The sequence below is a fragment of the Pithys albifrons genome, chromosome 1 (genome assembly GCF_047495875.1).
Source record: "Pithys albifrons albifrons isolate INPA30051 chromosome 1, PitAlb_v1, whole genome shotgun sequence".
In the NCBI taxonomy this organism is placed as follows: Eukaryota; Metazoa; Chordata; class Aves; order Passeriformes; family Thamnophilidae; genus Pithys; species Pithys albifrons.
In genome coordinates, this window is record NC_092458.1 from 81,462,294 (window position 1) to 81,483,675 (window position 21,382).

At 43.0% G+C, this 21,382-nt stretch overlaps 1 protein-coding gene across 5 annotated transcripts in view; it reads right to left on the reverse strand.

The window, feature by feature from the left end:
- SYTL2 (synaptotagmin like 2) overlaps nt 1-12,363 on the reverse strand; it is a 51,353-nt gene extending 38,990 nt beyond the window's left edge. For all 5 annotated transcript variants that reach the window (XM_071556658.1, XM_071556686.1, XM_071556649.1 and 2 more), the window contains exon 1: nt 12,266-12,363. The gene's annotated coding sequence lies outside the window, so the exon portion shown is untranslated. The remainder of the gene's footprint in view (nt 1-12,265) is intronic.
- Between the last annotated feature and the right edge of the window lie 9,019 nt (nt 12,364-21,382).

Below are 21,382 nucleotides of genomic sequence, written 5' to 3' on the forward strand. Positions count from 1 at the left end.
TGTGCTTGCTCCCCTGGCCACAGGGGCCAACCAGGCAATTAAAACAAGATACTGGCACTGGCAGCGCTCAAAGGGAAACTTCATTTCTAAAAATAACACCATTTCTCGCAGATTTGGAAGGTAGCTGCAGGCCTGCTTCTGATTATCCCAACAATCCCAGTGCCCAACCACCTTGTGCATCTGGTTACGTGTGGCTGCCGTATTTTTCTCTACAATTCTCATTGTGATTTTGTTCCGTGAGATTGATGTAACAGTACCTCTAACGACCTGTCTTCTGTACCTTCATTTACATTTAGGAAATGACTGTTTTATAATTGGACGAGTGAAAAGTGCCTACTATACCAACAAACATAACAATCCTAAATTTGTTGAGTATCCCCAAGAGTACTCCATCTTATGAACAGGTATGGATGTCTGTTCCAACTATCATGTGGAAACTTTCCACACCAGGCAGCATCTGCAGTGCCAGACCAAAGCCCTGGATCCTGGCTGAATGGCAAGGGCACAGCCAACAAGAGGTGAAAAATTTTATATTGCAGCTGCAAACCATGGACAGTGATGAACTAGAATTATTGAAGACTTTTCTTGTAAATTGGGCAAGATTCTTGCACAAGATCAATCAAGTCTGCAAGAAAGCTTTTGTAGGCAATGATATCATGTATTTATGTTTAAAGAAGGCTGAGGGGAGAAGTGTTACACTGTTTACTGTATTAATTCAGAAATTTAAAAGAAATAGTTGCACAAGCTGCTCTTCATTGATGTCTCTCAGTACTCAAATCAATAAAACAGAACTTCAGTTCTCCCCAAATGAACAGCAGTTCACAAGGGCACATCCACACAGGCTGTGAAAGCTCTCAGCAAGCTGCACTGCTACTAAACTTCCCAGATATCATCACTCTGTAGAGCAGTTTCTTCAACTAAGCTTGCACTCCCACTTTGTTTTCAATCAGAGGCAAGATACCAAGATACCATCAACCCCGGCAGGCTCTTCACCACTTTTTTTCCTGGTAGATATCATACAGCATAGCAAAACACAGCTCTGTGAACTGTGGAACCAAGTTTAACATTCTCCTCACAGCTCTTCAGAGGAGAATCCTACACGAATTCTGATTCACTGGTCTGCTTGCACTCATATTTAGATTTACAAAGCACCATAGAAGTTGGTTTTGCTTTCACTCCAGGTTATGATTACAACCTCCCTGAGTCCCAAGTAGTGCAGCTGAGACCCTTTAAACTCCTTTGCAAAGCTAACAATGTAATGGTTCATTAAGCCATGTCCAAGTACTTGAAAAACTGGCTCCTGATCTCACTTGTTAAGCAGCTGAAAAAACTAGCAACAATGTGTAAGGATTTCTTGTCCCCCTTCAACATTTACCATCCAGTTAGTGTAAATTGTATTAAAATTGACTGGAACTACACCAGTCACAAACTGTATCTTTATAAACAAGAAGAAAACCTCTTTCTGTATGTAATGTACTTAGCCAGTCTCATGAGACTGCTTAGAGTACAGCACCTGTTATAAAATCTAAGGCCAATTTCAAAATAAATAAATAAAATAAAATATAAAATAAATAAATAAAATAAAATATAAAATAAATAAATAAAATAAAATATAAAATAAAATATAAAATAAAATATAAAATAAAATATAAAATAAAATATAAAATAAAATATAAAATAAAATATAAAATAAAATATAAAATAAAATATAAAATAAAATATAAAATAAAATAAAGTCAATTCCTTCCTCCACTTCAAGTCACCAACTACCACCAACCCAACCTCAATTCTCTTGATTTCTTTTGAAAACCTTTTCTCTTAACAGCCTCTATATGAGCCAGAAGTACTGAGAGGTCCCATCGGTTTGTTTTGTACCACTGAAAGCTCAATGGGAAGTTCTTCTCTGCCAGGAAAGTTTTCAGACCTAAGTTTCAAACAAGACTGACAGATTTGCATCAAACTGATCAAATCATGGAAATCAATAGAAATACCACATTGAGTCATTTCTAAAGAAAGGCTCTCACATGCTGTAGACTAAGATTTGTGAGTCATAGCATACTTGGCACGATTTTTTTCTTAAACCTTAAATTCAAACAAAATCACACAGAAATCTTCCCTTTTATGAAAGGCTTCTAATTCTGGTAATAAATAGGAATCTGAAATTATATTTTATGTTACTCACACATGAAAGCATCTATGTTTTGGCAATAAAAGAAACAGACAGAAGTCTCAAAATGTAATTTTCCCTACACACACTCTTGAGCAGCTTACAGCTTCCAAGTGGTTTAGGCCAGGCACTCATCCAAAAATTTCACTTTGTAAAATTTCTCGAAACCTTTGAGGCAGTTATACACCTCAATTTTTTAAAGTAAGCCTTCACATTTTTCTAGAACAGAAATCATGACAAAAAGATAACTTTGTCTACAAACTTGTTCATCCTACAGAGAGCTCTGTTTGCCCCCTGCCCCTGCTTTCTCCCAAATACCAAAAGGGAAGGTTAATTTGAATACTGTATTCTGAACACAATGAGATATTACATTGAGAGGTACCACAATAATAGTTCAGATTTTAAAGATTTTGCTCAGAATATACCTATGTGATGTAATGAGACAGGCAAAGAAAACACTGGAGTAGTTTGCCATGGCTGACACTGAGTCAGAAAACAAACAGGAAAACCCCAGAGCCAGCTGTTCCATTCAAACCAAGATTTCCTTTAGCATGCAGAAACCTCCTAATATCCTAAATTTACATTGCAAAACTACTTTTTCAAGTGCTCCTTGAACAGTATACCTAAGTGCTAGAGCTTTGCTCCAGAGCATCTGTCTTGCAGCCAATGCCTTCTAACAAGAGGAAAGAGGTGACAGTCAGTCCTACACTCACTGCTTCACACACCTATTTGTGCCAACTCCTTCAGTTAAACAACCACCCTGCAGGCCTGGCTGATCAGCAACTCCCAGCTGTACACATCTTCATTCCATAAAGCATTCCGCTACAAGTAACCTACTGGTTCTTAAAAATAAAAGCGTTTGGGGTTATGCATTTGAAAGCTACACATTTTCCTAACTTTGTTTCTCCACTGCTACAACATATCAGCATTAGCAAGGAGGATGAGTTGGAAGTCCACACATAAGGCAACAGGAAGCTGAGGAAGACAGATAAATGGAATTGTGCAGTATAACTATTTGCATCTGCAAAGAAACTCATTCTCAGGAGAAATGAAGTTTGGCCTACATCCATGCTCAGGAAAGAAGAACACTAAGAGCAATAAGAGCTTTGCAGAATTGGCCCCTGTGAACATGGCAGGTCACACCAGGCAGTTACGGTACCTCTGACTGTAAGCCCCACAAGCTACAGCTTTGCAACAACAACTAAGTCATCTGTCTCCTGAATAAATGTCATTTTACAGTGCTATTTAAACAGTGTAGTACATTCCCAGGTAACTCAGTACCAGCCTAGGCTGAGATAATGTAATTTTTCTGTAAATAAGTGAGAAAAATCCCATGAAGGCAAAACAGTTAATTAAGCTAAATGCCAGTGTCGGCACAAGCACAAAAGGTCACGAACATATTTGTGCAGAAGATCAGAGGATTATGGATTTCAGTTTGGGCAGCAGAGAAAGAAAAGCTATTAAGTTTGAAGAAGGACTTAAGTCGTCATTCAACGGAGTTTTAAACACAGTTGCCTGAAATGGTAAGGATGTAAAGTTAAAACAAGTACAAGAAGGCTTGTTGTCACTTTAAGTCTTGAAGGGGCAGAAAGGAAAAGAATATCCAGTAAGATATACATATCTGTAGCCAATCCAGCTGCTCTTACAAGAAGTGCTATCAGAGCATTTCCAAAATTACAGCACCGGAGTGTACACAGCATATCACAGTTCCAACAGTCCCAGAGATAACTTAGAGAACAGTATTTGCCTACATGTATGTTTAGTCAGTGGGAGGTAGAGAAGTTCTTATCTAACTAGTTGTGAAGTAGAGAGTATTGGTGGAACAGGAACCATTGCAGAAGTGGGGGATGTCTATCGTGAGAGCGACTTCAATGTTGCCTTATTAACACAGCAGCATTCCATTTTATTCCAGTAATAAGCCTATATGTTCTTCTCTGCAGTATTCATTATAACACTGTTAAGGAAAAGATTCTACTTATCTGCAGTTCTAGGACCAGATAACTGTTCAAAACAGCCACAGCAGTGAAAAATTTAAAAATTATGCAGCAGCTTTGCTTACACCTTACTCTTGCTCAACAGTATTAAAATGAGCCCTGTTGTAACTGGTAAAATAGTTGCATCCTTAAGATACTTTCACTGAACATAATGATGTTCAACCAGCTGAAAGAAGAAATTCAGCTGGAGTAATAAAACACTTGAGAAAATCTCTCCTTTTCTCCAGCAACATCTGATTTGCTGGGCCACATGACTGTCCCTGTAATTTATTTTATCCTTGTTTGGTAAGACATTAAGACCTTCAACACTTTGAAGACTATAAGGGCAATTGGCTCTGAAGAAGAGTTTATAACAGAAAGAGGATAAAAGTTAACAACTGAATATTGGAAGAGAAAAGAATAATTTCCTTTGGTAGTGGCCTAATCCCTCTAATCACATATGGCAGCTTGCCATTTCTTTCACAGGGCTTGGATATTGGCAGCGCTGCCTAAGAATGTCAATCTCTATACCTGTTATGGTATGCAATCATTTGGCCAGTGATATTAAGAGGATGTGACCTCTGGAGTAAGAGGTTGATAAACCAAAGAGAACCCACAGAGAAGCACACCAAAATGTTTCTTTTCCCTGTGACCACTGCTAGACCAACTATAGGTGTCATGCCATTTATTTCACATTGTCTTAAGTATAAAATACTAAAAAAAATAACTTCAAGGATCTTCAAAATTACAAATTCCACAAAGTTAACATCAATATATCTTCAAATCTAGTTATATTTCCTTGCACATCATACCATTAGTACTTTGTTCTGGTTTAGTGCCAGTAGGCATATTGTTTGAACCAGTAACAGTTGATTTAAGAGAGGTTCATTCTTCTAGTTGCTAATGATTTTCATCAAGAGTTAAAGAAAAAAGAATATCTTCTCAGGGTAAAGGGCTTGAAATACAGTTAATGAAGGTGACTTAATCCTGTAGATCTATGAAGGCAGAGCACTGTCAGTTTTGTAACAATTATTCTCATCTCCCTTCTCAGAGGGACTAGAATTCTTCTGAAAGACAAAGCATGAGGGGCTCACAAGACTCAAGCTCCCATTGTTACTTTCTATTTATTCATATCAACATGGGCATTAGACTCAGACAGGGTCCAGTTCAAAAGAGTGTTTTTTATGTCTTGTTTGAAAATAGATTGAAGTAAAACACTAAAAGAGATAGGAAGGAAACCAATTACTTGGTGGGAAGTGTCTCCTCTCCATACATATGATTATCTGGCACACTTCTGCATTTAATGGCTAGCTCTTTCTGAAAGTTTTCCCAACATAATTACAAGACAGATTGTAATTTTGGCAAGGAAGTTCCATAAGAAACAACCAAAGGGTTGCCTGTCCTACCCCCACTCTCAGCCAAAACAAAGTGAGAAAAAAAGAACAAACCCAGTCAACCTTGAAACTCCTAATGCAAGTAGCTGATTAGATCCTTTAAAAGGTTTTGTTAAGATGCCAATGCTTCCTTTCTTTTTACAGCAGAAAATCATTCACTCTCTTCTTCTGGTCAGTTGTCATCTTAAACATATGGATTTTGCATGAAAGATAACAGTGATAATGGCCAGCAGCACCTTCATTCTCCACTCACAAACTCTTATTGGCAGGATGGAAAATGCACCTGCTGTTTCCCTCACCTGCTGCATCCCATAGGGAACATTCACATATAACCAGGAGCTGCCAAATCCCTTTCATTTTCTTCCACTGCACTGTTCTTCAAAAAGTATTCCAGTCTGAGGTTTGGCATTCCCTGTACTAGGCTAATGAGCACTGCACTAATGCAAGTCACATAACATCCATTATGTACTAGAAGGTCCTTTTAAAAAAGGGCAAAATGAAAAAGTACAAAAATTGCTAAAGTAGAAGTGTTGACATATTTAGATGTTGTAGACTTCAGAAGAATTATTCTACCTCTACCTTCTTTCCTCTCCAGCAAGCATTGGGTACTTTTTCGCTGGGATTCTGTTCTAGAAATTGTACTATTGGAGAATGAAAGTATGCAAAACAGTGGGACTAATTACCAAGTATTTCCTATCAGTGGCAACTGGGAAGTGACACACTTCCTGCATCTTTGTTAGATAATCTTTTCTATCTGAAAACAAAGAACCAAGCTGCAGTTTGCAGTCATTGGGTAGTTCTGACTCTCTGCTAACACAGGCAGTCCAACCAGAGGGCTTTATTAAGGGGCTTAGCAGAACTGATGAAATTCATGTTATAAATCGCAGACATGGATTTGCATTCAAGTACTTAGACTAGTACTAAGTTGAGCTGACAGCAAGTTGATAGAGCAGTTCCAGTCTTGAACACCAACTGGATGACTGAAGTATACAATTTTTGAAGAAACATTGAAAGAGGTTTATTTCAAAGCCTGTGCTCATGACTTCTCTGATGCTTTTTATCTTATTATTATGGGATTCTAGTCAGCATGTGTTGCAGCCCTGTGAGCCTCACTCTCACTCCTTGAGTCAAGGTGATGTGCTAGTTGAGCAAGGACAGCCACCATCACTGATAGACTGATTTTCCTCCACTATATTTGTAAAACTAGGAACCTCTGGGTTAACAAGTTGCCCCTTTCATACATCTCTTTGATCTGCTCTGAAACCCTGTCACAGCCATCTGCTCAGGTCACTGGTGGTAGCACATTTCCTCTGCAGGAGGGGATGCACAGTACAGCTTTGTGGTACAGGTTAAGCATAAAGCTGCCAAAACAAGAGAGCAACACTTCAGGTCATCTTTGATTCTCCTGAGGGAGGATACTGATCTCAGTTTCACCAGAGCACCTTTGCCTGTAGCTCAACACAAACCCAGGATCACACAGATCCTTGCAAAAGGCACTCTATCATTCTTAGCCAAAATTAATTGCATGAATAAGAAACAGAATAATCCCTTACTCACCTAAATCGCTCTGTTTGTCACTGCAGCCCACCTGCTTTTCAACTACCAACTGTTATTGTTAACTACAGCTCTGTTGAACTGATTACTAATGTGCACAAAGAGCCAGCAAACAAAACAAGCCCTTTGGATTTTTATTCTCACAAGATGACTAGCCACTCACTTAGACACTCATGCAAGCTTTGAAGGCTAAAATTACCCACCTAATAATTATGTAATCTGAAGGCTACTAAGAAAACTTGCGTCAATTAATCCTACCCTTGTCACAGTAACTGAAGCAGGCGCCTACCTGAAAACAGAGCCTCACACAGAATCCAATTACCAGCAGAAATCAGGTGCCAGAGAAAAAAAAGAATATTCTTCAGGAGCCCCTAAAGTCATAGAAACAATAAGTAAGCCAAAGAGTGAGGTGGGGAAAAAAAGCACTAGGGCAAAGTTTCTAGATAATTTAAAAATCAAAATGGTTAAAAAAACGTTAGCCTGAAGTCTGCACATTGACAAGTTAGAATCAGGTCTCATCTCAGTCCAAAACTAACTTAACCTTTTCAACAAAGTTTTTATTTTAGGGCTATTTTTTGCTTGGTTGGTTTGTTGTGGGGTTGTGGTTTCTTTATTAGACACATTTTAAAAAGCTTATTATAGCTCACTATTGAGAAGAAAATCACTCATCTTCCCATGTATAATGATGTTTTAACAGATAGCTCTGCAATAAGAGAATTTCATCTGCTATCAGGATCATTCTGGCTGAGTTGAAACCAGTCAGCAGCAACATTAGTCCTCCTTCATACTGATATTAAATTGCAAGAATAACAGGAAGTCTGTCAGCCATGAAAGCTTCACTCACAAGATTGTTTGCACTGCTGGGCTGGGCTGTATCATGCAAAACTGTCTTTTTCCTGACTGGTACCAGTTTCACTGAATACTTGTGGCAAGATGTCAACAAAGCAAGGTGCACTATGATGCCAAAAGCCTAAAAGGGCATGGCAAAAATTAAATCAAATTGCTACTCACAAGAAGCCTAAAGCAGGAACAGTTTCTAAAGCAGTCTTCAGTTGCACTAGAGGTGTGGTGTCAAATCTCACTGTGTGAATGGGATTTGCCCTCTGAACGCTGCTGAATAAGACAGGAATAGGAAAGAGGGAGCAAAAGATTGTGTCTGAAATAGTTTCTCATGCACAGATAGGAAAATCAGCAGTTTAGAGACTATGAGGCCGTGGCTTGGAGTACAAGGCCTTTCCCTGAACAGGTATTTAGTTTTGCAGGAGTGGCTCATTCTTTTGGAGCATACCCATGCAAGGTGTTACCCTGTTTGCCCAATAGCTACAGCACATACCCAGGAAGTTTTGAAGGCTAAAATTTTGAAGGAAGCAGCCAAATCCAGAGTCCCCAAGACCAGTGAAGGAAGCAAACAGACATGTCATAGTTTTTAGTGAACTAGGGGATGTGCATTTGAATCCTCTTGGATTATCTCTTGACCCTTCCTAGGGCCGAACTACCAGACATTACACTCACAGAGTGACTATTAAAGCATCACAACGTTGCAAGCAGAAACAGGCAGCCAAGTACGCTCTCTCTCATGGGGGCCACGACAACAAAAACCAGGCTCTCTCCTGACTTCCCTCCTCATCCACACAGATCTGCATTCCTGACTACACAGCAGTTCCGTCCTAGAAGAGCAAGGGGAACAGGAGAACCTGAGGGTTCTTCATTTTTAATCCAAATCTCTTAATCTCCAGAGAAGTAACATAATCTCTAGGAAGCAAGGTAAAAATAATGACATTTCCACTAACACAAGTTATCCTAGGATTCAAAAAACATTTTGTGTGGGCAGGACCAGAATAGAAGGTCAAGGGCTCATGAATTCCGTTTGTTTGAGAGCTTTCTGCCTATGACTTAGACACATACCTTTTGCTTACAGTGCCTAAAGTGCAATTACATGGGGTTTTTGGGTGGACCTCACCCTTAATGTTTCATAACTGTTGTTCTATTTTTAATATTATTTTTAATCACCCAAGCCATTCACTAGAGAAGAAAAGTCAGTTGGTAGATTTTAACGTCTACAAGCTGATGGTTTACAACTATTTCTAAACCAGGAGTTCTTGATTATGCTGATCTGCTCCTGAAGCACTAGCTACATGACTGAGATTACATAGGCTTACTGCAGTTCATCCAGCCTGCACAGAACTAAATCTCTGTCAGTTTATCAGGCAGCCAGAACCAGACACTGAGGCAGGAAATTTCATACAGAATTTACCAATACAGTTTGATCCTTTTGTAGAACAAAATCACCTGGCAGTGAATCAAGGACTTGGTTCTGCTAGTTACTCCACAAATACACATTTTCTTTCTACTTACCTTTATTTTTATTTACACTTAGACATATTTAGAGAGATGAAATACATAATTTCTTTGACTAGGAAAGAAAAATCTACTTTTATAAGAAGATATATATCACAGAGAAAAGGAGCATAGCAAGATGGAGGAAAAGAAATGAGGATCATAAAATCACAGAACTGTTTGGGTTGGAAGAGACCTTAAAGATCATCTAGTTACAACCCCCTGCCATGGGGAGTGGCACATTCCACTAGACCAGGTTACTCAAAGCCACACCCAGCCTGGCCTACAACACCTCCAGGCATATGGAGTCCACAGCCTCCCTGGGCAACAAGTTGTCAAGTTGATCATTAATTTGGTGTATAGCACAGAATACTGAGTGGGAGTCAGGGCAAAAATAGTCTGGCACTATCATTCAGACAAAGAGCTGTAAAATAAAGAAGGGGGGAGAAATATTCTTTTCCTCCTCCTCACATATATGTTGTATCTTTTCCCTTTGCTGCTCTCAATTCAATAAACAGAGTCAAATTACATATAGCAAGGAAATGTTAAAGCATGGAGTTGCTGTACCCAGGTGAATTGGAATTACTCCCTACCATAAGAACGAAGCATGACTAAGTCTGCTGAAATCAGCTGTCACTCACTTTATGCCCAAATAAGCTAAAGAACTGGAGACTGCTAATACACAAAATGCAATATGACTGGCTTGACATAAAGCATAAATGTCTTGGCATTGGAAAATCAAACTATGGAGCCTCCTTAAACTGATTTATGAGCAACACAAATAAGGAATTTGGCAAGTGTCTCCTGCAGAACTATAGGAGTTTCCTCCAGAGAATACCTGTTCATGATCTCTATCCAGTATTTTAGAGAAAAGATAATTTCACTTTTCTGTTATTCATTTTTGGTGGCAAGGGACCATTGTTTACTATGGCCTTTGTAAGGTGGAAAACAAAAACATGATGATCTATTTCACTGAATTTTAAAAGTCTGACTGTGAAACTGATAATACATTATTTTGGGCTGCAAGAGATGCTGGAGGGAAATGTCTTTAACAAGGGACAGGTGCAATGACAGCTTCAGGAAATTCAAGAAGGTGCCTTACAGCCAAAGTAGAGGAGACATGCTGTACACTTAAGTTAGAAGCAAACTAAACAAGATGCTTATTATTTCCTTGCCTTACACATAAGCACACTAAAATATGGTAATTGGTAACAGCATACAACCATTTTGTTACATTGCAACAGTAGTAGTATTTTATAATTTAGTATACATAAATAACACACAATTACAAATGAACAGAGACTCAGTATATTTGTCCAGAGAGTGCACAGGAAAGCATGTGCAAATAGTTAAATCAGCAAGATAAGAACAAAGGATGTGCAGTGGGCAGGAAAGTTGTCAAATGAACCCAAAATAAAACTGCAGAACGAAGAGGAGATATGTCTGAAGGCAGAATAATCATGCAAAACAAATAAGAAAGATGCCTAACAACACTAGGCTGAGCTTACTCCCTCAAATAATATGAACTATGTCAAAAGCTGATGAGATCACCCCTTTTTCTTCCAGGGAGGCAGCAGAGGTGCATAACACATTAATAATTAGAAAAGAAGGGTGGTAATTTATGAAAATCACAAAATGCTCACTTTGATTCCAGCTTGTCTTGCCGGAGAGCTCTCAAGTGCTTTACTTTGACTGTAGTAACTGAAACAAACCATCAAGAACTGTAGTCATCAGTGCTAAATATAGGACAACAGCTCCAGGGCACTGTATACTCCTAGGTTTACTACTACATATGTGATTGCTAAGGACTGTTTGGGAAATGTAGTGATAACGACTGATGGTAATTAAGAACTAATGTCTGGAAAGCTGCACTGTTCCTGTATACAAGTTTAATAAAGTGGTTTGATTCATAAGTCTTTTAAACAGTCCACCATGGAGAGCTTCAGTTCAAGTCAAATCAATTTCAAAACACAGACGCTTTGTTGAAACACTTTGATGGCTTCTTTTAGTAAAATCAAGTTTCTTTTCAGAGCATCCTGTCAAGTACGTCTTATGAGGAGAGGAACATGTTCTAATTCCCTTCCCCTTACGGTTTTTGAGAAAGCTCAAAAATACCAGTCACCAGATTTAGGTGAACTTCATCCTGCAATGACAGTCATATAAACAGATTCTTCTCCTCACACAGGAAAGACACAACCGAGTGCGTCAGATTTTAGGGCCAAGTCCAACTCTTCAAGTCATTCCAGAGACAGTGTGGAAGATGCAATTAATTCAGTGTTTTGAAATTTAAGTGTTTACTATTTACACAAAGATCATTAACATCTCTCAGCTGAGATCTAAGCGTCCTCTTTAAACACAGAGAGTCGCGTCATTAAAGCAGGCTGCAGGAGCTCGGCGCAGGGAGGTTCTGACAGTTACTCTCTCTCAGACCCGGACAGGAGCCAGGGCATCCCATGGGCAGCAGCGGCAGCAGCGGGATGTCCCGGACCGTGCCCCCGGCACGGAGCTCAGGACAGCGAGCCAGAGGAGAGGTGCTGGCCGGCGGCACTTCCCTCCAGCCCCAGCAACAGCGGCCGGGCCGGTGAGAGACACCTGTGAGCGCTGCCCCGTCCGCAGGTGAGCGCGCCCTGCAAACTGATCACAGCAACAAAACCACCCCGGACCAGCCCGGCTGCCAGGGCTTGGAGCTGGGACTCCCCGTCGGACAGAGGGCTCGCCGTCACGCTGTCCCAGCGCTGCGGGCGGGGGTGGTTTCTATGTCCTTTTTGTGACTCCGAGTCACTCCATTAACAAGACACCTCCCGCGGTACCCCCAGAGCCCATCTTAAGAGCAGCCTCACCTCTCCTACCGCCCCTCCGCGGCTACCCCAGCGTTCTCCTTCGGCCTGAGACAGGGCTAGTGACCCGGTCCCACTCGGCAGCCGCAACCCCGCGCCGCCTCCCGGCGTGTCTGAGGAAAAGGAGGCGGCGCGGGGAGCGGCAGGGCCCGTCCCGCCGCCCCGGGCCAGTGTCGGGCAGTGCCGGGCCAATGCCGGAGCCGCGTCCCTGCCGACGGGGCGGGTTCCCCCGCACCGGGCCCGCCCCACCCGTGTCACCTGCGGCACCCCTGGTGCGCCCAGTGGGACCGAGGAGGGGACGCACCAGGAGGCAGGAGCTCCACAGAGGACAGTGGCTGTGCCACGCAAAGTCCACGTAGGAAGTATCGTCTTGGCTTGACGAGCTGCCTGGAGGGACAGAGCTCAGTATTTCACTTAGCCTGGCGATAGGCAACCCGAGAGGTGTGAACATACGCCCCTGTTTGCAGTAAAGATAAGGGCAGGGATAACAAGTTTCAGTCATCTGTTTGTCCAGGAAGCCGCTGTAAGTGCTTTTCTGTTTAATTAGTGGCACAAAACACACATGCCGTCACTTCATGGGATGTTGGGACCTTTCCCTCGCAGCGTCTGTGGCTCAGCAGCCAAGGCACCAAGGAGAGTTCTGAATCCGGAGTCTCTCCCTCTGTAAGCGGAGTGTCAGCCCCAACCCCTGGTATGCGGAGAGCTGGTATAGTGGTATTTTCCCGTTACGCATGTTCTTTTCGCGGCCCTTGATTTATATGATTTAATTTAGCTTTGGGGAAGCGGGCAGATTTCTGCCTCTGCCTCTGCCCGGGAGTGGGGCCGCTGTACCCCGAGGGCAGCCCGTGTGTCTGCTGCCGGCGCGACTCGGCTCTCACTGGCAGCAGCTCTGCTCTAAATTACTTCCCCATTGCGTTCCCAGCCTGAGTCCATTCACTCTCTAGATCACCAGCCCTGGCTTCCTGCTAACCATAAATTCTTATGTTTAACTTCCTATACAAACTTGGATATGGTGTAACAATTTTTAGGGGAAATTTAGTGACATTGGTGTAAGGTTTTGGTAAATTATGTGTCTTCTCAATTTCCCGCATTTTGTATGTGTGTCTTCGATGACAAAATAAGGGACTAGAGCATGCTTTTTATGAACTATCCAGAAAAATTCTGGCTTAATAAGCCTTTAATAAGACTCACATTCTGCTCACAAGGACCAGAGACTTTGTGAAAGCTTAAAAGTCACTTGCCCCGCTCAGAAATTTTCATTCAGACTCCTCTCGTCCACATATATTCATCCCAATGCAACATACTAAGCTGTATCTATTGAAACCCACACTGAACTGCTGTTCAGTGCATATCAAGAAACATCACTTAATTAGAAGTGGGGGCCCTTTTGACACTCTTGGTACATGGCGTGTGTTTTTCTCTTGTGCAAAATACCTTTTTCCACTTTCACAGCAGCCCCAAAGAAGAAGGAAGGTAAGGGTAAAACAACAATTTAGGACCAGACACACTGTAGCAGCTGTCAGCTGTGGGTACGCTTGGCCCCTGCTGGATGGAGTCGGAACTGATGGATCTGGTGCACCCACTGCCCAAAACTATCCTCCCTTTAATCAAGGACTTTGGACCAAAGCTTGGGGAAAAGCAGTTCCTTGCTGCTAGGAAGCTCCAAGTGGCAGAGGTCTCCAGCATTGTGACAGGTGACTGCTGAGAAACTGAAGGGGATGTGTGTTGTCTGTTAAAATACATATGTGCTCTCTCCTATTCATACTTAGTTTAGCAATTTGTTCTTGGAATAGATTCAGATGAATTCAGTGGGATTATGTTTATAAGGGCTGTCCCAGTTCAGATTGGGAAATTCAGCTCAAGATTCCCTGTTGATACCCTTGAGTGCTTTCGGTAACAAAAAACCTGAAGGACTCTCAGAATACTGAATATCTGAAAGAACCTCAGACTCATTCCTCAATTAGTTCAGATGGAAAGAGTCTGCAACCAGTATGCAACTGGTCCCTGCAGTTGCTCTGCATCAGTGTAGTAGATTTGAAGGATCTGTGCATTTCATGTAAGCCCAGAACAGCTGTTTTTCATGTGAATTTAGCCTGAACACTCTCAAGGTGGCAGCAAGAGAACAAAAATTAGTGATGGAAGGATGTACCCTACTCACCCTCCTCTTTGTCTTCTCCATACAGGGTCGGAGTTGTTAAGTGCTCAGCGCAATCAAAAGATATAAGCATGTTTTTTATTGCAGTGTAACACAGAGTGTTATGACAACTTCAGGGAAAAAAAAACAAAAAACTTCAGATTTCTTGTGTAGTGGTATTACTGTCAGACTCAGAAAGTGGATCACCTTTCATCCTTCACCCCCTCATTCAGCATGCCACTATCCATTATCCCAAGTAAAAATGAAGTCCCATCTTCCCCAAAAAATAGAAAAATTAACAAGTGTTTCAGTGTGGTTGCAAAGTGGCAGGTATTAGTTGAAGAGCCAGTAACTTTCAGTGAAGCAAATCCACCTGATACTGTTTCACTTCCTCCATCTTCATCCAGACAAAATCTCAAGTCTCCTCTGACACATGGCCACTCTCTGATGAACTGAAATGGACCACAGCTAACTCAGATGTAGCTGATTTAATTGCTGTAGTGATATTTCACTGGCTGGTGGCTTTGACCACATCACCTCTTACTTTTCATCCATCATTTGGTTCCTGGACCCCAAGGTATTTTTTCCTCTTTTTTTTTTTGTTTTTGTTTTTGTTTTGTTTGTTTTTGGTTTGGTTTTGATTTTGTTTTGGTTTGGTTTTGGTTTTGTTTGGTTTTGGTTTTGTTTATTTTGTTTTTATCTTTAAAATCTTTTGCACTGTTAGGTTATGGGATAAAAAGTTATCCACAAGCACAAAGGAAGACAGAGAAACAATGATGAGTGGAGGAGCCTGAGAAGTACCCTGCCTGGCTGCTCCCAAGTCCACCACAGGAGCTCTTAGCCCATCAAATGTCCCTCTCCACACACATGAAGGAGCACAGAGGCAGAAGAGGGAGTCCTGGTACCCCATCAAAGCCACAGCCCTTTCCAGGGAGTCTCAGTACCTTACAGACTGTGGGGATCGTTGCCTGGGAGGAGGTGGGTCACAATGTGCAATACAAGGGAAGAGGATTTTAAGATTACATAAGACCTACTATGGGATATTCAGGGAATGAGCCAGAGGTATGGAAAAAAGAGGGATGATAATTTGGAGAGAAACACACATGGAAAAACAGAGGGGCAAGGGGATAAAAGGGGCCAGTAACATGTAAACAGAGATGCTAGGTTTGCTTATCTGCCCAGGTCCTGCCCTTACTGAAGGCTTTTCTATGCATATTTAAAAAGTAAGTATTCAAAAATATTTTAAAATAATTTAAAATTTATTTTAAAACATTACGAGAAAATGTATACTGAAAGTGTAAACTGTGAAGGAGTGTGGGTAATTAGGTGTATATAAGTCTATGTGGTAAGAAAGAGATTGGCTTGATAATAATGATCATGAAAGAAATTACTTTAAAGGTCAAATGCACATGACTAGGCTTGATCATTTTCCTTCTCTTTCTTATGAATTGCCACTGACCAGGTCATCTTTACTGTCCTATGCAGCATTGCTAGAGATTGCTCTCAAACACCTGGTTGAGGAAGAGACATGAAGTCCTAATTTACTCTTTGATGATTTCTAGGAGGTAAGAAGGATTCTATGAATAATAGCAGTTTTCCTCAAGGACAGATCAAGATAGTTTCTGCTTTGCACTTGATGAGAAATGCTGCCTCATATTTAATTATATAATTCTTTGTCATTAAACTCTTTACACTAGGTGCTTTTTGGTCCTTTCTATATGTAATTTTAGCCTGTTGCAATTGTTCTGTATTTACATGTGTCTCTAAAACTGTGAATTCGCCATTTTGAACTTGATCAGAACATGGAGCCAAAACAAATTCCATGTAATAGTGATATACAAAAAATGGTTCTGGCACTGTGTATGGAAATTTCCAGTCTTATGTGGCTTTACTCTCTCTTATCAGATTTCCACAGTTAAAAATAAACACAAAGAGAAAAAAGGAAGTTTAAAGAAACATAAGAACTTTTCTTCCAGTTGTCAAGTTAGCAGGACAGTTCAGTGGAAAACTCAGCATTAGAGGTGGGATCAGAATAGGAACCAGCTCTGGAGTCAGACTTGTTGTAAGACCTGCCCTCCAATGAAGGTTATGCAACATAAAAACCAGAGTTGAAACTCCCAGAAGTGGCCTGAGGCTGCATCTCCAGACCAGATCTTGCCAAGTGACCCAAGGTCCCCAAGAAAGATCCTTGGGTTCTGTCTAATGCACAAAGGTTTATTCTTCTCTGCTGAGAGCATTGGCTCCTTGGTAACACAGCCAGCCAACTCTTTGTGACCTAGAGCTGTGTCTTTGCCCACGTGATCTTCCCATTCCTCACTTTCCTGTGGGAGGTGATCTTTGGTGACTTCTTCCTTGCTTTGAAGGTGTTGCAGGTCTTGCTCAGCTGTCCCTCAGGAGCTCAGCTGCTGCCTCCAGCTGCAGTAGGGTGCTGGCCTTCCTGCAGTCAGTGAAGTGCTGAAATGACACAGGAAGGTGCATCAACCACTGAGAAATCCCAGGTCAGAATGGTCATGCCTTCCCTGGCTTCCTGAGCAGCACAACATTTGGAAAAGCTTTAAAGTCTTCTGTGGGTTCAGTCTCATACCCAGGCTGAGGTTTGGGTCAAGACACCACAGAGAGGAGGCAGGATAGACAGTGGACTGTGGTGATATTTTTCCTTAGTCAAGGAGACAGTGTAAAAGAGGAGGGCAATTTTAACTTACATACCATCAGAAGAGTCATACCCTGCTCTGTCAGCTGGGGCATCTGGCCATATACATGCCCTTGAAACACTATGAGGAATGGGGCCCATCATAGCTGCCACATCTGTGATGATGGCCTAGACAAGCCCCAGACAGGAAAGGGAGCAATTTGCTCCATCTGAACTTCACTGAACTCAGCATCCCCCAGACACAAGCTGCTTCAGTCCAAAGGCTCAGGTTTCCCTCCCTCTGGAGGAAAACAGCTTGCTCAAGAGGATAGAAATCATTTCTCTTCTTTAGCATGCTCAGCATTTCTGACTGAAATGCCAGCTAGTTTTCAGGAGGAATTCTCCAGGCCCACCTAGTGGGAGAGGTGGACAGGTGCAATCCACACATCCAGCATTTCCAAGCTCTTTAGCAGCACCTTCCAGCTCCAGGCATTTTCATAGACAAGCTGCTTCCTCTCAAAGCACTTCTGACCTGCCATTGTTACAGATAAAGCTGGGTGAACCCAGCATCACAGATACTGCTGAAGGGCCAACAGAGACAGCAACTCTCACCACTCCATCACAATCCAGCCAGTTTCTGACCACATTTCAGACCAGCAGAACAAAGGGTAAATCTTTTCACAAAATTCAAAATTAATCTTCCCCTATTTAAAGAAAGAAATATTTTTCCCAATCTTGGAAGTCAAAATTTACACCTATTAATCACATTTACTGAACTGTGTCAAAAGATGGGGGTGGGGGGAAGGCCCCTACGTAAAGTAAGTACCAGTGCAAGTATCTTGCAGTATCACCCAGGTCTGGCTCAAATGGCAGTTTCATGCTCATCAGTGTCCAATTCTGAACCAGATTTTAATTCAGGGGCACATATGAGGTGTTTTAAAATTCCTTCTTTGAAATATTAAGTTATTTCTCTTCTCCATCCTCCCTTTAGGCAACTCCTTTATACATATATAAATGCTATATATATTGCATACATCATATATATTGGTTCCTGATGACCATTAAAGGGCAGATGTGACACTCATTTTCAAGGGCAAGAAGAAGGACCTATGTAACTACGGAGCAGTCAGCCTAATCTCAGGCTCTGGGAGAACTACAGACCAGATGGTGTGATTCTCAGGGCTGTCCTGTGCAGGACTATGAGTTGGAATTGATGATCCTTGTGGGTCCCTTCCAACTCAAGTTATTCTATGATTCTGTATTCAAGCTTAATATCAGAGGGTCAAAGAAGAGCTGAAAACACTGCCTGATTCTGGCAGCACAGCTAACCTGCAAAACAGGGACTCAAAATTCTCATAATATTTCTGGACTTTCTAAAAGATGTAAGTATTGTCTGCACATGCAAATAGAAAAATGCAAAGGTTGCCCATAGTCAGGTTTAAGTGCTGTTGCTTTTTGACATAGTATGATTCAAATATGTCCAAGTTAAAGATCTTGTGCTGTAAGGTATGAAGGTCATAACTCTATTTGTCTTGGCCTGCTGACTTAAGACTCTCTTCTTTCATTTTGTATTCAATGTCTGGCTTATATATCAGCTGGCTACTGTGTCTTAATAACATCAGTCAATGCATAACACAGGAGAAGGAAATTAAAGGGCAGTAGTTTTTTTATGATTTGGGCATTTTTTGTTTGTTTCTTTTTTGGCTTTCTCATTTGGACAGTTTTGTGGGTCCACTGGATGAATATAAACAGCATCTTTCTACTGTCGTCAATATAGATATTATGATATCATGATCTCATGATCTCTGCCTGTAGGACTAAAAGTGTTTTATCCTTGCTTTAATGAATATGTCTTAATTACAGAGACTGCTGTACTGTCAAGCAGGGCTTGTCATAGGAGAACACAGGTTCCCACAGGGATGGCCAAAAACTCTGAACAAAGTAAGTAAATGTGAATGTTCAGCATGCAGAAAAGAAGGTGTAAATCCCTTGAAAGGGACTTATAAAAAAGAGGAAGAGTGATGTTTTTACACAGGCAGATAGTTATAGAAGAAGGATGAAAGGTTTTAAACTAAAAGACGAGCCCAAAGAGGCTGTGGATGCCGCACCCCTGAAGCGTTCAAGGACAGGATGGATGATGCCCTGAGCAACCAGAACTAGTGGGTGACATCCCTGCCCATGGCAGGGGCCTTGGAACTAGATGATCTCAAAGTTCCTTTCCAACACAGTCCTTTCTGTGATTGCATGTTGCCCAAGAATAAGGACAAAGGCTCTGTAGTTATTCACACTTTATTTCTGTGGTCGAGTATGACTGCCAGGGTTATGTGGCTCAGGCACTGATGTCCTATGAAGGAGGGCAACATACAGAGGCTATCCAAAACATGGCAGTCCGGGGGCCAGGATGAGAGAAGCAGAAGTAGTTCAGGATCAGACTCCAGCCTTCCTTTCCATCTTCTTGTGCCCTGTCCCCACCTCTGGGGCATGGCTTTTTGCACTGGTGTGTGAGGCACAGAGGCAGCAGCGTACGGCTGCTGTGGCTTGGGTGCGGGAGCCATCCAAGCCTCCATCTCAGTGCCTTGGACAGCTCAGGGAGCTTGTTCCTAAGGAAGCAGCTCTGCGGTCGCAGGTGAACAGCCCACGCTAGGTGCGGGACTGCACCACTGCCGGGCTGGGACACGCTCTCCTTCTGGAAAAGAGCCGGAATTGTACTTCAGGATTTCAGCCTGGCGCTGCAGGTACCCACGGAGTGAAACCCACGGGCTTTGCCTCACCGGGAGCCCTGCCAACCCTGCGAGCACTGCCCCCGCCCCCGAGCCATTCCAGCCACCTTGCAATTCCCGTTTCCCGGGCCAGAGGGCGCCGCCGGCACCGGGCGCGCGCGGTGGGACCGGCAGCGTCCTGTTGCCACGGCGACCGAGGGTGCTGCGGACTGACAGGGAACTGCGTGGCGGTGGGTGCGCAGGGATACTGGGGCGGGGAGGGGGCTCGAGGGGCAGTGGGGTCAGGGAGGGGGCTCGGGGGGCAGTGGGGCCTCGGAGGGGTCTCAAGGGGGCAGTGGGGGCAGGGAGGGGGCTCGAGGGGCAGTGAGAGCGAGGAGGGGGCTCAGGGGGGAAGTGAAAGAGGGGAGGGGGCCGGGGGGGGGGGGAGGGGCGGCAGTGGGGACGAGGAGGGGGCTCAGGCACATGGAGACCCAGCTTTGTCTTCTGATGTGCCTGGTGGTGAAGTGGGTGGCAGGGAATACATGCAAGGGGTGTCCAGGAAGGGAGCTGTGAGTCTGCTTTGGAGGTCGGGAGCCGGTCACAGGGTGACTGCAGAGTGTCATGGCGTGAGTTTTAGCTCAGTTGGTTAAAACTTGGTTGTGATAATGCCAAGGTCATGGGTTCAATCCCCTGTGTGGGCCATTGACTTAAGAGTTGGACTCAATGGGTCCCTTCCAACTCAGAATAGTCTGTGGGTGATTCTGTGTGTGGGTGATGTGATCAGTGTGCCGGACTCTGAACCAAAGATGGAGCAGCCCTGGATGTACTTACAGACTGGGGGAAAGGAGGCTGGAGAGCAGTCCCAGGGGAGGAGCCCTGGAGGTGTCCTGGTCAATGGCAAGTTGAATATGAGTCAGCAGTGGCCTGGCAGCCAGGAGGGCCAACTGTGTCCTGGGGGGCATCAGGCACAGCATCGCCAGCCGGTCGAGATAGGGAATTTTCCCGCTCTGCTCTGCACTGGGGCGGCCTCACCTTGAATATTTGTGCAGTTTGGGGCAACACAAGATAAGAAAGATATTAAGCTCTTAGAGAGCATTCAAAGGAGGGCAAGGAAGATAATGAAGGGCCTGGAGGGGAAACTGTATGAGGAGCGGCTGAGGTCACTTGGTTTGTTCAGCCTGGAGGAGACTGAAGGGAGATCTCATAGAAGTTACAACTCTCTTGTGAGGGAGGGGAAGAGGAGTGGCAGGCACTGATCTCTTTTCTGTAGGGACCAGTGACAGAACCCAAGGGAATGGCCTGGAGTTGTGTCAGGGGAAGTTTAGGTTGGGTATCAGTGTAAGGTCTTTCACCCAGAGGGGAGTTGGGCACTGGAATAGGCTCCCCAGGGAAATGGTCACAGCACCAAGACTGACAGAGTTCAAGAAGTATTTGGATGATCCTCTTAGGCACGTGGTGTGACTCTTGGGTCTGTCCTGTGCAGGGCCAGGAGCTGGACTTGATGATCCTTGTGAGTCCCTTCCAACACAGGATATTTTATGATTCTATGATTGATGGGAACTGGGAGAGGGGAGGCTACTGGTAGTGCAGCTGCTTGATTTACAGGGATACAGTGTGAGTGCAAGTGCTGGTGTGGGTGTGGCTGATGATAGTGATGG